Source organism: Amphiura filiformis, chromosome 8 (assembly GCF_039555335.1).
Source record: "Amphiura filiformis chromosome 8, Afil_fr2py, whole genome shotgun sequence".
Taxonomy (NCBI): Eukaryota; Metazoa; Echinodermata; class Ophiuroidea; order Amphilepidida; family Amphiuridae; genus Amphiura; species Amphiura filiformis.
Window position 1 is genome coordinate 18,876,171 of NC_092635.1, and position 15,905 is coordinate 18,892,075.

The window sequence follows — 15,905 nt, forward strand, 5'->3', positions numbered from 1 at the left end:
TACCTTTCCTTTAATGGGTATACCGTATAGTAACCGTATAGCTACTTCAAATGCAGCATACATGGGAATGTCCCCTACAAATGAGGGCAAATGTAATAACATGATCAATACCGTTTCCAGACTTTTACCTCAGAACTTCCAACATTTACGTGAAAATATGCGTGACGTGTATCCCTCCTACGAGATTAGCTCGATGATTTTTAAATTATATGAAGAGCTTTCGTGTTGCAAAACCCCTTACATCCACTTGAGCAATTTTGAGAACACATCAAAAAATCATTTAAAAATTACAGATATAAGGGGGTTTTCAACAAAAGTTTTGGGCAGGATGCTCATCCTGCCCAAGCATCCCGCCAAAAACTGCTTTCGTTGCAAACCCCCATATATCAGTACTTTTTTGATGATTTTTTTTGCTCAAGTGGATGTAATTACAACAAAGCTCTTCATATATGTTAGCAGATTATCGCTAAAATAATTTCAAAATGTGCAACCATACAGCAAGATGACCAGCAATAAAAATGCATTTTATCTTCAAAATACCAGCATCCAATTTTTACTGATATGCCAGAGCATGATACTCTATATTTGAGGACCATCTGTAAAGTGTAATTACTTGGTTCTGTCCCAGCTCAGAAAGACGTTTATAAAAACTTTTTAACTTTTTTATTTCTAAATTAGTTACCTTGTCCAGGGATATGCCTTGTCGTTGAATTACCAGTTGTCTCATATCCCTGGAATTAGTGTCGTGTATGCTTCCAATTTAGCCAAATTCTATACAAACAAGATCGGCATATTTTGTCTTAGACATTTTAATTAAAGAAAAACTTTGAAATTGATTACAGTTCTTATCTGCTCTTTTATTTTATTTCCTAAAAAGCAACTTTATACCAGCTTCAAGAGACCAAATGGTATTTTACGGTCACTTCATTTTGGTCTACTTATCTGTAGTGTAGGCCTATGCACATGCTAATATTTTCCCCATTTCTGTAGCACTGGATCCTGATTTGAGTGATTTCATTTCATTTTACTTCGCCTACCAATATTAAAACAAAATTTGCTCACAAGAAAATACTATTTGATGAGGCAGGCTGGAGGCAGAACTTTTTGAATGACCCTATACGTATAGGTGTCGCTTACCATTCAAGTTAGTTATATACTTTGAGCTCTGACTTTGATCAGCTCGGTGGGCCTTATACACTCGCGAATTAATATCAAAATATTTTATTTTGAGAATTGTCTTGTGACATCTCGCTAGAAGCATCACAAATTATTAATTTAATTTAATTTTAGGCGCAGTGCATGCATGGTAAAAGCCTAACATTTCCCGCCTATTAAGAGCTGATCAAACTATAAGCACTGTAAATAACAGCTAGAGACATCAAAACAATTGTTATATTTATAGTTATAACAATAATACACAACTAAATGTACAGGAAAAAATGTACAAGAATCATACGGTTCATGTATACCCAAAACATATTTTTATTACCATTTATATATGTTTGTTTCACAAACGTATATACAATTCACCCAACGTTTTCAACACAACAGCACAGCCAGTGGCGTCGCTATGGGGGGGGGGCAAATCTTTTCTTGCCTACCCCCCCCCACTAGTGCCACCACTGAGCACATGTCCTGTTACAATGCATAGAAGCTTTACGTCACAAGGTCTGCAAAAATATGTTTTCTGAATTTGCTGATCATTTGATTTAAAATTGGTATTAAAAGCAGATTACTAGTATTGCAATAAAATAAATAAATACGTAAGTATCTTTCTAGGTCTTAGGATGGAAATTAGCTTGAAGAATACAATTATCTTGAACCTTCCAAATTATATAAACAATTAACGAACATGGTGAGATATTGCAGGCTGGGATATGTATGATATTGTAGGTCTACTTCATAATTTCTAAATCCAGCAGAAAATCTTCATGTTGTGTACATTCATTGTATCACGCAATTCAAGTACTAATTCAGCTGAAAATCATAGACTTCATTCATTCACTTCATCATATGTCAATCTTACTTCAGCATCACTACTCAAATGTGGCGCCATATTCCAGTGGACCGGTGCTACAAAGACCCAAAATCAACTGAAACGAAGTGATATTTCAGCATCATGTGATTGTGTGTCATCAGAACCTGGGAGAGGTTTCCTGTTTAGAACCCCTATCATGCCTATATTAGAAAAAATTATTCCAAAATGGTTCTTTCTGACCTTTCCAAAAACCTTTTTCGGTTCTTCATAATCATGTTTCTACATAATATAGAAAATATAAAATAAAGACAAATTATTGCAGTTTAATACCATAATACCATATACCATGCACCTAGATTCACCTTGGGATGAAATCAAAACTTGACCACCGGTTGACCGGCTGTTACCGGCGGTTGAACCGCATTCCATTGTTTAGAACAATAGGAACCAGACGGAACCGGCGGTCGACCGCTGGTCGAGTTTTGATTTCATCCCTTTAAACAATAATAAATAATAATAATGTTACACAATTTTCCAGTCAAGTAATTGTCATTACCGAGACAAACAAGATCATTTACAAGAATCAAGTTGTCAGATTTTTCAAATTACAAGCTAGATTTACCAAAAGTTAAGAAATGAAGCGACTGAGATGGCCCAATCCCGGGCCCAATAGATCATTGATTAAAATGTTAATGAAGTATTTTGAAATTATAATACATTTGATTCGTTTGTATAAACTTATGCACTGTAGGCCTACAGCACAACACATGCATTTTTGATTGTGCATGCCTGAGATTCCAATTGAAACGATTGCAGTGAATACAAAGCAAAAACCATAGGCCTAGATGCCGGACCTAGATGTGGGGGTGGGGATTTATTTAATTTGATAGGGGGATAGTCTATACAATCCCCCTATGTTGACGCATGATTATACATGTGGGTTTTTGATCAAATTATTCTCATTTTTTTTATTCTAATTTTGCACCATATTTCACCAGTTTCACATCAATGTGGCAAAATCGCGCATTGGTGCCAAAACCGTTTTCTGGCCTCACTATACATACTTCACAATAGTTTCCACCCCCCCTGTCAAAAAGTAAGCTTCTGGCAAAAATCATGGTACCCATGTGCAGCCATAGACCCTGAAAATTTCCAGGGTCTATGGTGCAGCCAATATGCAATATGCTGCATGGCTTTTGGAGGTTGGGATGGGCTATGCTTTTTGTAGGTCAGGTCATTGCTACTTCTGAACACACTTTAGAACAAATCACTGTTCGATGGTCCGACATTCCAAGCAATAAGTCATCCATATGACTGAGTAGTTCAAGGCTGAACTAAAGTTGCTAACCCAGCCAGGGCACAAACACAAAATGGTAGCGTACATATTGTGACCGAGCTGCCAAAGTCAGTCTATCGCTTTTTCTTTGCTTCCCCGTTCAGCTCAATTATTCCCATTTGCGACGCCGGCATGTCCATTGGCTGCAATCTTCTTGTCAGCAACCTTGTCTGTTCTCTTCACGAAATATGCTTGGTAAAAGAAATGGAGGAACAGTACAAAATAACTGAAGTACATCAAGAAAGACACTTGGATGTTCTTGTAATTAGTCGCGCAATCCCCACCTGAATTTAACACATGAAGAGCGTACACATTTACCATGATTCCAACAAACATTTGCGTAGTCTGGAAAGACGTGATGAATATGTTAACAGCTCTAGGTATGCGAAAAAGTTTGGAAGCTTTAGCCGCATAGTAAGTGTACATAACAGCATGTACATTGCAATTGACAAAAACGAAGTATCTTCCCGGTGCTACACACTGTCCGTAACTATACCAAGCGTATAAAAGCACAGTGATGTGGTGGTACCAATGAAGAAAGATCAACTTCTGTTTACGAAGTACAATGAAAGCAGTATCTCCAAGTTCAACGAGCTTGCTAAGCATGAACACCCATGCCCAGAATCCAGCCACAGAGACGAAGCAAATGGGATCACAAGCAGTTGAATGCCATCCATAATTACGTAACACGTAAAGGAATTCACCCCACGCTCTGAAGACACAGTACCAGCTGTAAATGGCTAAAGACAACGACCACAGAGTTAGAGGCCAATAAAGCTCAAAACGTGGACGGTTTTGCATGAGTCGTTGCCCACCAAATATAAGCACCAAGTAAATTGCACTGAAAAGAAATGCGCTTGTCCAATACTTCTGGAACCAGCCGAGTTTTGCGACATGATCAAAGTTTATTTCAAAATCAAAGTTGTAAAACCACGGAAAATCAGCTGGAATGCTGGTAAAGTTTGGTAGAATAACGTCAGCCATATTTAAAGACGAAGTTGCAGGATACAGGAGACAGATTTTTTTACCTGTTAAAAACACGAGTACACCGGCACTAAAAAAACACGGCTGAAGTAGTAATGGAAGGTATTCTAGTCAACAGCCTCCCACACAAAGTTCACTAAAACTGCTTCAGCAGTTATAGTTCAGCTATGTTTGCTGCATGTACTTCCAGGTGGGAAGTAGGAGTCGTTGTAGCATAGACCTTAGGTTGTAGTGTGAACCTTTATAACAACTTCCGCTGAGCTTTCACTTGACTTTAAGTGATATTTCCTCAATTCGTTGCCTATCTCTGCAGAAAGCGCACCTAAACATGCTACACGCCAACGGTTGATGAATTCGACCAAGCATGGTACACAGCTCAGGTCAAATCTATTATAGCTTGTAATCATCAGATCATGAATCCAGATGTGTCAGTATTCAAAGCAAAAGTGGAATTGTATTTAGGTGGTGTTATTGAAGCGAATCCTTGAAGATTTTGGTTTGTTTCACAAAATATTGTTTAAAATCGCTTGTAAATTAAACAAATCAACCCCGGGGGGCACATCAAAAATTTTTGGTGGGTATGCTCCCCGGAATTTTGAGGTGGTGGGTCTTTGGGAGCTGACGGCGTACCGGTAGAAGGGGGTCTTTCGGAGCTGCGAACCGGGCTGTGAACAAGTAAAATGGGGTCTTTTGGAGCTGCGAAAAGTCAAAATCAAGGGTCTTTCTTGGCTTTTTGTTGAAAATCGCCTGAAAAAACAAGAAATATGAGCAATGAGCAATTTTTGGGTCTTTTAAAGCTGAAATTATCAAAATCAAGGGTCTTTCGGAGCTTTATTTTGGTCAAATATAGGGGGTCTTTCGGAGCTGCGAAACCCAAAAAGGGGGGTCTTTCCGGGGGAGCATACCCGTATGGTCATTTGTGTTGAGTGCCCCCCCGGGAAATCAACTATTAAACAACAAAATCTGCAGTGCGCATCCACGCCGCGCCCTAATTCATTGTGAGTTCGTGACCTATCAGTTGTTCCGTTGCATCTAAATTGATAAAATAAGACAGTTGACATTGGGGCGAAGGTTCATGGCATGCTGCTGAAGAAATTATATTAAAGTCATTTAAAGTGCACTACAGTACCCAGCATGCACAGTGAGTGGTGAAACTTGACCAACCCACAAATGTAGATGACACCATAGAAGATACACACGTCACTATCCCGATCACTATCCACCAATGGGCTATTGCAGAAAATAAGTGCACACTACACCCCCTATAGAGGAGTAAAGTTGCAATCAAAGAAATGTCCGGATTTCCAAGTCTGCTTTCTGAAAATGACTGGAATTCCAGTTGCCAATGTCACTTGAAAAAGCTTGGAAATCCAATTAAATGAAGGGAAAATCACGGAAATGTCCAAAATGAACTCGCAAATTGAGGGTTTCTGATTTCGAACTATTTTTCTGCCGGATTTTTTTACCTTTGGACACTTAAGGTCTGGATTTCCAACAGTCACGATTGGACAAAAAGTCCGGAAATCCGAACTCCTCTATAGGGGGTGTGCATCTATTTTCTGGAAAAGCCCAATGCAGGTTCATGTGTTAAACTAATTCCAAAACGCTTTTTTTTTTTTTTTTTTTTTTTTTTTTTTGCCTGAGACATTATTCGTTATGTAGAAGTGATGAAATAACAGGATTAACTACCAATAATAGACCTATAGCTATTCGCCATCGAAGTGACGTAATAAATCGGACTAACTACTATAGCAATGGGGTAAAACAATTTTTGAATGTATCGCGCTGCACTACAAGCAGGTTGTACTCATCACCTGTGTATCTCAGCAATCATAGATTGAATACAATACCGCTCCTTTCAAATTAACTAATCTTACAGGTGCGAGTGATCAGCTTGATATGGTTCAATGCAGAGGTACCGCGTGAACGTACCAGCAGCGCGGTATTTCAAAATTCGTTTTACCACATTGCTATGATAGTTAATCCGAATAATAGGTCTACCCTAGCAATTCGCCATCGAAGTGACGTAATAAATCGGCCAACTCCCATATTTTGGAAACAAGTGACATGCCAAGTTATAAAAGGTTGACCTATAGGTGTTTTTATGGGCAATAACATCTGGGTGGCCAACTAAATCAATCATTGGGGGATTCTAGCATGGGGTCAAAGGTTACATGGGGTCAGATTTCAAAAAGTATACCTACCTGTGACATACCATACGGTTCTTGAGTTATTAACAAAAAGGTCAAAGGTCAGATTATGACCTCCACGAGAGTCAACATCGTAAAAATGCTCCGATTTAAACCAAAGACAATGAAAGATGTCATAAATTTAAGTTTAAGGTCAATCGGACAAAGTTCAAATTTGATCTTTGACCTCCGATTTCAACCAAATGTAGGCTAATTTCGAACACTCTTCGTATCTACCGTGTGAATTTGGCGAGATTCGGATCAAAACTGACGGAGCCCAGGGCCGGATTTACCATTGGGCCAGTGGGGGCCCCCAAATTTGCCCTGTGCATCTTCCTTTTTAGCCCCTAAACACCATTATTTGGGCCAAAATAGGGTAAAATTGCGCGCACTGGCCAGTTATATACAAATTTCACTTTCATTTTGCGCTAAAAAGTAAAATAGTCCTAGCTAAATCTCCTCTTTAAATTATAATGCTCCCGCCGACACCGTCAATCTATACCTAAACCAAAACCTGGCCACTTTTAAAAGTGCACATGCCTTCCTCACGGTGAATTGGGGGCCTCCAAATTTTGGCCTGGCCCCAGGGCCCCTAGAAAGGGATAGCCCGCAGTGTTGTATAGTCGAGACCGGCTTATCCGAGACCAGGCAGTCCGAGACGAAGACCGAGACAGGCAGGTCCAAGACCGAGACCGGGCTTGAAAGGAATGACTGGGCTTGAAAGGAATGACTGGTACATCATGTACATGAAGGAACGAAAAATTGAATTTTAAGGCTAGGTTTTCAGGGTATCAAAAAGTTAGGCATTTCAACCAAACGTAGTTTGTAACACTCCTCGTATTTTTCTCGATCTCTCGTATCAATTTGGTCATGTTGAAGGTCAATCGGACACAGTTTAAAATTTGATCTCTGACCCTTGACCTCCACATTCCCCTCATATCAAGGATTCCACTCACCAAGTTTAAGCCCATTCGGACAAAGTTTAAAATTTGACCTTTGACCTCCGATTTTATCAGAAGTATTCCAAATGCAATTTGATTTATAATTTTTTGTTTTGGATTTTTTAGGTTGCATCCCCCATACACATCCACACACGCCTTGTATAAAAAACGTAGACTAAACCATTAAATGTTTCATAGATCGTGAGATTTATCAAATGAATACAGGCCTAGTACTTTAGTAGCCGCTCAAAATGTATGAAGTTCAACTTGGATGTAATCATTAATGGACATTATACAATAATATAATATAATATAATATAATATAATATAATATAATATAATATAATATAATATAATATATAATATAATTGTTGTACCCGTGAAAATACGAGTAACATTTGTATTGTTTTCCACATATTTTATTTTGCATTCCACACACATTAAATTGGGTATAGCCTATTAAATAGCCTTTCAAATAAAATATAATTACAAATGTATAAGAGTCTATGCTATTACAAATACCATGCAGACTAAAGTATATTGTATAGTAATATGCTAGTAATTTTAAATATGTTATAAAATTTACCTTTTTGTAAAATCAAAAGTTTATATCTGTAAAATTAATGACCGTTTTACGTACATATATATTATTTGTCACTCTTTTGTTTTGTTCGAAGTATTATGGCTATATTTGATTCACAATATCGGATGGTCATGTTTCATTTAATAAAATCAATGGTTGCAAAGAGTTCAAGAACATAGACTATTTTTACACCAATTTACGTTGCTACGTGTACGAAATAGCTCTCAACCTATTATATTCACGTCACTAAATCGCATTGTTTGCTGCCATGAATAGTATTAAATGTCTGTTTTTAAAGGAAAGTGACCGGATATATTTGGAAAATGGAATTGTTTAAAATAGATGTATAAAATATCACCCCTTTCAAGCATTCATGCAAAAAGAACACATAAATGTTTCTTGTATTAAAATGGGACTAATTCCATATGGAATTACTGACATTTATACAGCGTGATAATCATGATTAGTTTACATGCTGTTTATCATGCAAATTATATGATAGTAATGATTCATGTCCACATGATTTATGTATTTGAGAAAGAACTCCTATAGGAAATTCGAAAATTCAGACCGTAGATATTTTTAAGAAATGTAACATACATGTACGTTACCAAAAATTTTGGTAACGTATGTTACATTTCTTAAAAATACGGTCTGAATTAAAAGTGCAAGATTAAAACAAACAAAAAGTGACTATAAACTGTTGAGCAAATTATAGCCGCAGGTGTACTTTATTTCATTAACGCATTTCCAACATATACTTGTCGGGCATTTTGAAGTTAAAATGTAACCTACATGACAGAAACATACGTTACCATTAACTTACTAAAACTGCGCCCGATTACCCATGTATTGTTTTCTTTATAACGCTGTACCATGCACTATAAGTACTCAGGAGAGAAAATTACAGAAAATAGGCCCAATGAAAAGTATCCTAATTGTAAGTTTCCTTTCAATTCTTTTTCAACTCTTTTTTGAGGCAATCAATTCCCCTTTAGCAGAAGTTTCTTTTTGAATTAAAAGGCGACATTAGTTGCATTGTTTTATGCTAAAACAATAATATTAGTTTTTGCATTGTCAACAAAAGAGCTTGCAGTACTCCTTTCAATCTAATGGTAACGTAAGTTACCCATAGAAAACACACGGGCATTATTGAAATTGATGCAAAAATAAAAGTTCACAAGATTTGATCGTCATATTTTCTAGAATGAAATTTAGAAGGACTGCCTTTGATTTATGGATAAAAAGGAGTAGCTTATAAGTTATAGAGATACTTTATTTTTGCCGATTTTTCAATTCCAAGTATACTGCCGATTTATCGGTTTTGACCCTACGTGTATATCCGATCGAGTGATCCGATATTTGCATACAACATAAATGTGGGTGGGTAAACGTCATAGCCGGAGGCGTGATGAATTATTGTGTACAAAAGAGTTTCTCTTTCAGCCATTTGACTCTAAACTGACCCTACTTTCCTCTCACACTGAAAAATAACGTGATTTGTGCACTGCAGGTCATGAACCGATTTAAAACATCTACCGTACTTTTTTCAACCCACCCACAAACACGACAAATCTGATAATGTTGACTACTTTAATAGTATATTTGGTTAGAATCTAGAGATTGGGCGTGTCTTCCTGCACTTTTTAACCCCCCCCCCCCCCCTCCCCTTACCTATGTGCTCAAGAAGCTTTAGTGAGAGTATAAAGCTGTGTGAACAAACATTATTAAATACAAATGTATAGTCTATTATGGTTCTGGATGTGAGCTATATGGCTATGGGCCCTATACGGGAAAGGAATAGGCATATAATTACAAAACAAAAATGAGAATAAATAAGTTCCCACATTTTGACATTTTGCACTTCATCATTGTTATAATGGTTTGTCCAAAATTTCATATCCTGGCAAAGGACACTGAGTGCTATCTCTATAATTATTATACATTCTATGTTTAGAGCCCCCCCCCCCCTCCTTTATGTAATTTGACATGTTATATACTAGGCCTACCCTGAACTAGTAGACGAAAATACTAAAAATCATGAAAATATTTATATGCACATGTAGTAGATGATTAGAGGAAAGTATCTATCAATTCAAACTTTGAGTAAATGACAAGAGGCGATTATGTTATATCTTAATAATTTAAAATCTCGAACTCAAACACCAAAATGTATACTATTAAATTTATACAACTATTAATTGACGATTATATAATGTGATTAATCATGTTAATTGCTAGTTGATAAAAATTTAAAATCTTTTAGTACTATTACGAACTTTAATAATTGACAATATTGACAATATGATTTATTGCTACTTAATTAGGTATAGTGCTATCGGATAGCATTACGAATGACACTCTGTACAAAGTTGTTCTGTCGGCTCAATAGATATTGGAAAACTTTTCAAATTTTGTAAGTAATTCACTCATACTATCGTTCTTTCTTGATTTCACCATTGGGCGCTCTGAGACCATTACGAACCAGTTTACCGGGAATCAAACCATCCTTTTCAGTTGGCGTGATTGATATCTCCTTGGAGTTATCCCCGGAATAATACGTTATGTAGAAGAAATGTGTGAATAAAATCAAATAAGTGGAATACATGAAAAAAGATAAGCTGATATTGCTGTAATTGGTGGAGCATTCAACACCTTCACTTAATGCTAGAAGAGCGTAACAATTTATCATGATGCCTACAAACATCTGCGTAGTCTGGAAAGACGTGATGAATATGTTCACTGATCTAGGTATGCGAAATAGTTTGGACGCTTTAGCCGCATAGTAAGTGTACATAACAGCATGTACATTACAATTCACGAAGATAAAGTATCTTGCCGGTGCCACAACCTGTCCGTAGCTATACCAAGCGTATAAAAACACAGTGATGTGGTGGTACCAGTGAAGAAAGATTAGCTTTTGTTTACGAAGTACTATGAAGGCTGTATCTCCAAATTCAACGAGTTTGCTAAGAGTGAAGATGAATGCCCAGAATCCAGGAATGGATGTGTATCCTATAGGATCACAAGCAGTTGCATGCCATCCATAATTACGTAACATGTAAAGGAATTCACCCCACGCTCTGAAGACACAGTACCAGCTGTAAATGGCTAAAGATGACGACCACAGAGTTAGAGACCAATAGAGCTCAAAACGTGGACGGTTTTGCATGAGCCGTTGCCCACAAAATATAAGTACTAAGTAGATTCCACTGATAACAAATGCACTTGACCAATATGTTTGGAACCAGGTAATTGCTGCAATGTGGTCGAAATTTTTTCAAAATCAAAGTTGATAAACCACGGGAAATCGGCCGGAATGGTTTTAAACTTAGCATAGCTTGGAAGAACAGAATCAGCCATTTTAGATGGAAAGATGATAGATGCAGATGACGATGATAGCGAATGATAAAAGATGAAGACGGTTCTATTTACTGCAAATTGGCACACACACAATCAATTACTCTACATCAGCCTATAATCAAGATGAAAAATGTCCAATGATCTGGAGTTATCTCGAATCCTCACACACAGGCTTTCATCGTAGAATTAAAACATGGAAGACATCGTACATCAGACAGCACGACCTGTTATGGCATCATATATGCAGCTTATTGGCTATATACTGATATACATCCAGCGTATATAAATTATATCCAGCTATGTACATTTTAACTAATATACATTTGCTTGAGAAAAATAGAATATTGTATATCCATGTTCAGTTGTCCTCAAGAGCATAAATATCATGAAATTAGAGCTTAAAACGTTTGTGTGATATAAACCCGGATCTTGTGTGATATTATCACATGCATACAGATAAATGCCGGCCGGCTTCAAGCAAAATTATAATACACGGTGCACGTAACTCGTAGTCTCCTGCATGAGCTTGCATGACATGTCTGCATGATATATTGAAGCTTTCTTTAACGTAACATAGCAATATATAATTAATACATAGTTCCATTTATACCACTAAAATGTACTCTATTGATTTCATTCTGAATTTTGTATTTTAATTAATAACTATATGCACAAATTTTATTCACTTTGAGTGGTGTTGATAAATGAATAGATGTAGGGCCCCCTATATTTAATTAAATTTGTATTGAAAAAATGGAAGTGCTATCTTCATAAGATAGTAAATATGCATACGTGGAATAATCCTCGCTGGGAAGCTATGTCAAATCAGCAAATGCTATTACCGTGATTACCATAACCCCTTGACCGCTGAATCGGTTAACCCCATTAGTGTTTCTGTCAGCAGAATTTTTTTTAAAGAATTTCCCCCAAATTTTCATAATTTTTGAAAACAATATTTGAAAAAATATATTGACATGAGTACAAACATGCCAAGTATTGCGGCACTAATCATTGGTATATTGCGTTTGGAAGACAAAATCGAATCAGGCGACTCACACAATCCCATCCTGTTGTGAGCTGTTGTGGCTCACGGGAGGTACGTATATATTACCAAATTTTCATAATCAATGATAATGTGATGACATTCGTGCACCTCGGAAACGCAGCACTAGCATCTCAAATATTATTATGCTCATTGCTCAGGGCACAGTTATTTAACCTCAATAGGAGTGTTAATTCGTCAAATGACCTTTCAATATTTTGGGACAAAAAATCCCTTTTCCATGCATAATTAATTAATTAGGGATTAATGAACGGTGTCATGGAATATGAGGTCAGTCATATGGTTCATACATAACAAACACAAAACATTTTCAAAAAAGGTTTATGGGAAATGTTACCTGAAAACGTTTTTTTTTAAATGTCGTGTTATATTTACATATAACCGTATAAAGAATATAAAACGTATAACATTCAAAAACAAATTGGAAAGTTACTGCAAAATATTCTAACATAACGTTATTTAAGTGTTTACGATTAGATATAGTATTTGGCAAAATATGTTTCATAAAATTATTTTGCAATAAAATTTTGACATCATTTTGTTGTTTCATGTTGTAGTGTTTTCATATACAAAACCAAAACATTTTGAAACTTGTTCATGACCTTTATAAATCAAAAGCAAAACTCAACATAACGTTTTGTGTTTGTTGTATAGTGAGGGAAATCGGGTACCAACCAAATGTTAGTCCGACTAGTATGTTTTTGCTGAACCAAGAAATGGTATCAGCCTATATATAAGGGTATGTTACTACAATACTAGCTTAATTTACTAGCTTACTATATGAAGAGCTTTGTTTCAAAACCCCTTACATCCACTTTTGGCCAAATTGAGTTATTGGCATAATATTATAGCGTGGGTAAAAATACACAATTTGGTGGTTGTTTGACCTTCATACTACCTTCCCTTCCGGAGTTATCGCATATTTCCCGTTTGGGAAATCTTAGGGAATTTCCGGAAATCTGAACTTAAAATGAATATAGAATTGTTTTGTTTTAAATTTTTTTGATGTATAATGGTAGCCTGGAATGTTCTTTACCTATTAAAACCAAAAGGAACTGTTTTTGGGTCACTATGTTTGAAAAAATAATTTTAATTAACAAAAGGTGTAGCTTCGAAATACCCAAAAATGCCATTTTCCCCAATTTAATTAAAAATTCATAATTAAAAAAGTAAATGAGATATTTCAATTTTTCTTTTTGATTTTCAAAGCATTAGTCAAGTTATATAATGTAGTGCAAACAAATGGGCTCAAATTTGATTGCAAAGGTGGTTTTCTAGAAAAGGGGTAAATTTATTTTGTTGCAAAACCCCTTACATCCACAAAAGGTGCGATATAAAATAAATAATAAAATAAATAGGAAGCCTTGAACATTGTCCCAAACCTATTCTTTTAGTTTCTATTCATCAACACTTTATCCAATCCCAAATTGAATCAAATCGAACAAGTAATACTTGCACAATTAAAAAAGCTGTTTTTCTCAAAAGTCAAAAGTGGATGTAAGGGTTTTTGCAACAAAGCTCTTCATATACTGACTAACCCTTTGGTCTGCATGAAATGGACATATCTTGAAATGCCACAAAGGTATGACCCCTCCTCCCCCGAGTGTTGTCAAATGAGAGGAAGAAGTAAAGAATATGATTTCCCCACCCCGGGTGACACTCATCTAAAGTCCTCCAAGGACAACACTGTATAATTTTTGTTTTTTCTCCATTGGCCGGTGGCCTAAAGAGTTTGTTTAATAAACCTCACTGAGCATGTTTTGCTCAGCAAATGGAAATGGATAAGACCATGGGTGATTATATTATGGTTCCTTTTCATATCTCAAAATGCCAAGAATGACCCCCGAATGATGTCAAATGAAAGAGAAAAAAGTAAGAATATATTCAAAAGTAATTTCCCCACCGGGGGCGACACTCCTCATAAGACCTGGGTCAATATTCATATTTTGGGTCCTTTTCATATCTCGAAATGCGATAACCGCTCTAGTTTCTTTAGTCACCATGCCATCCATCTGCTGGGATTCTACTCGTATATAATAAGCCTACTCTGATCGCTCAAACCAAGAAAGTCAAATACATACTAAAGACCGTCATAAACATGATTGCATAATGGAGGAAAGAATGGGGGATTTCTTTTCCACAATTCGTCCTAAACCATGGTAAAATGAATGTTTTAAACAGTTATCTCAACAAAATAGAGATTTACTTTTTATCATGTTTATATCCCCCTCCACGGTGGGACTTCATTCAGAATTGTGACAGGAACCATCCTTAAGGGGGCACTACACCCCTAGCCAATGTTTTGCTTATTTTTGCATTTTTCTCAAAAATTATAGCGCATTGGTGACAAGTATGTATATTATAGGGGCAAGGACTACAACTACTGCACTGAAAATTTAGCAACTCAAGGCAAGTAGTTATTGATTTATTGATCAAATATTGGTTTTCCCTCATTTTTGACTGTAACCCCACAACTGTTGTCTGTGCTGATGAAATAAAATTTCCAGTGTAGCAGTTGTAGTCCTTGCCCCTATAATATACATATCTTACTTGTCACCAATGCTCTATAATTTTTGAGAAAAATGCAAAAATAGGCACACAATTGGACAGGGGTGTAGTACCCCCTTAACCATATTACATGTAGGCCTACTAATCACGCCGCCCGAACAAAAATTCTGGGGTGGGATGATTTTAGGAATTATTTGGTTTTCCTTCATGCTGGATGATCTACAGAAATGTTGGGCTCATATATCATCGACAGAATGCTGACAGACAAACTTCTCTATCACGTGACATGTCAGGATTGATTCATCACTTCAGTGATTTGAAGATGGGACAATATATTCAGTGAATAATAATTAAATTGATGTGCTGGCAATATGGTTAACCTATTTTCGTTTACAATTATGAAACAGTAGAATGCGATTAACATTCTGCAAGAATGATTTCTTTGACATTTGTATGTCGAGACGTGCAATATTTTATTATACATTGTGGCTTGTGCTAATCATATACTTAGTATGTAAAACCGACCTTTTATTACTTTTAAAAATAAACTGTTTACCATTTTATACATTTTGTTCTCCTAAAATACCAAAGATCGTCATAAACATGCATAATGTGGAGGAAAGAATGGGGAATTTCACTTTCATTTCCACAATTCATCCTTTAACCATAATAGCCTTCAGATCGGAAGTATACATTGAAAATGAATTTCAATAAATTATGACTTTTAAATGGATGATGTATTTATATGTATAATATTAACACTCTCGGTATAAACTATTTATTAGCATTTATAGGCTTATTCGTTCTCCTTTCAACATGATATACCTCACAGAATTGCTAATAATATAATTAAAACGCTCTTATTCTCCTCCAGAATAAGTATCGAAATGTATCATCAATCAAGTTCCATACATGTCTCGATCATTAATGCAAATTATGCATTAATCAAAATGAATACAA

The 15,905-nt window shown here is 36.1% G+C and overlaps 1 pseudogene; it reads right to left on the reverse strand.

The window, feature by feature from the left end:
* Positions 1–2,957: 2,957 nt before the first annotated feature.
* LOC140158750 (very long chain fatty acid elongase 6 pseudogene) lies at positions 2,958–4,718 on the reverse strand (annotated as a pseudogene).
* Between the last annotated feature and the right edge of the window lie 11,187 nt (positions 4,719–15,905).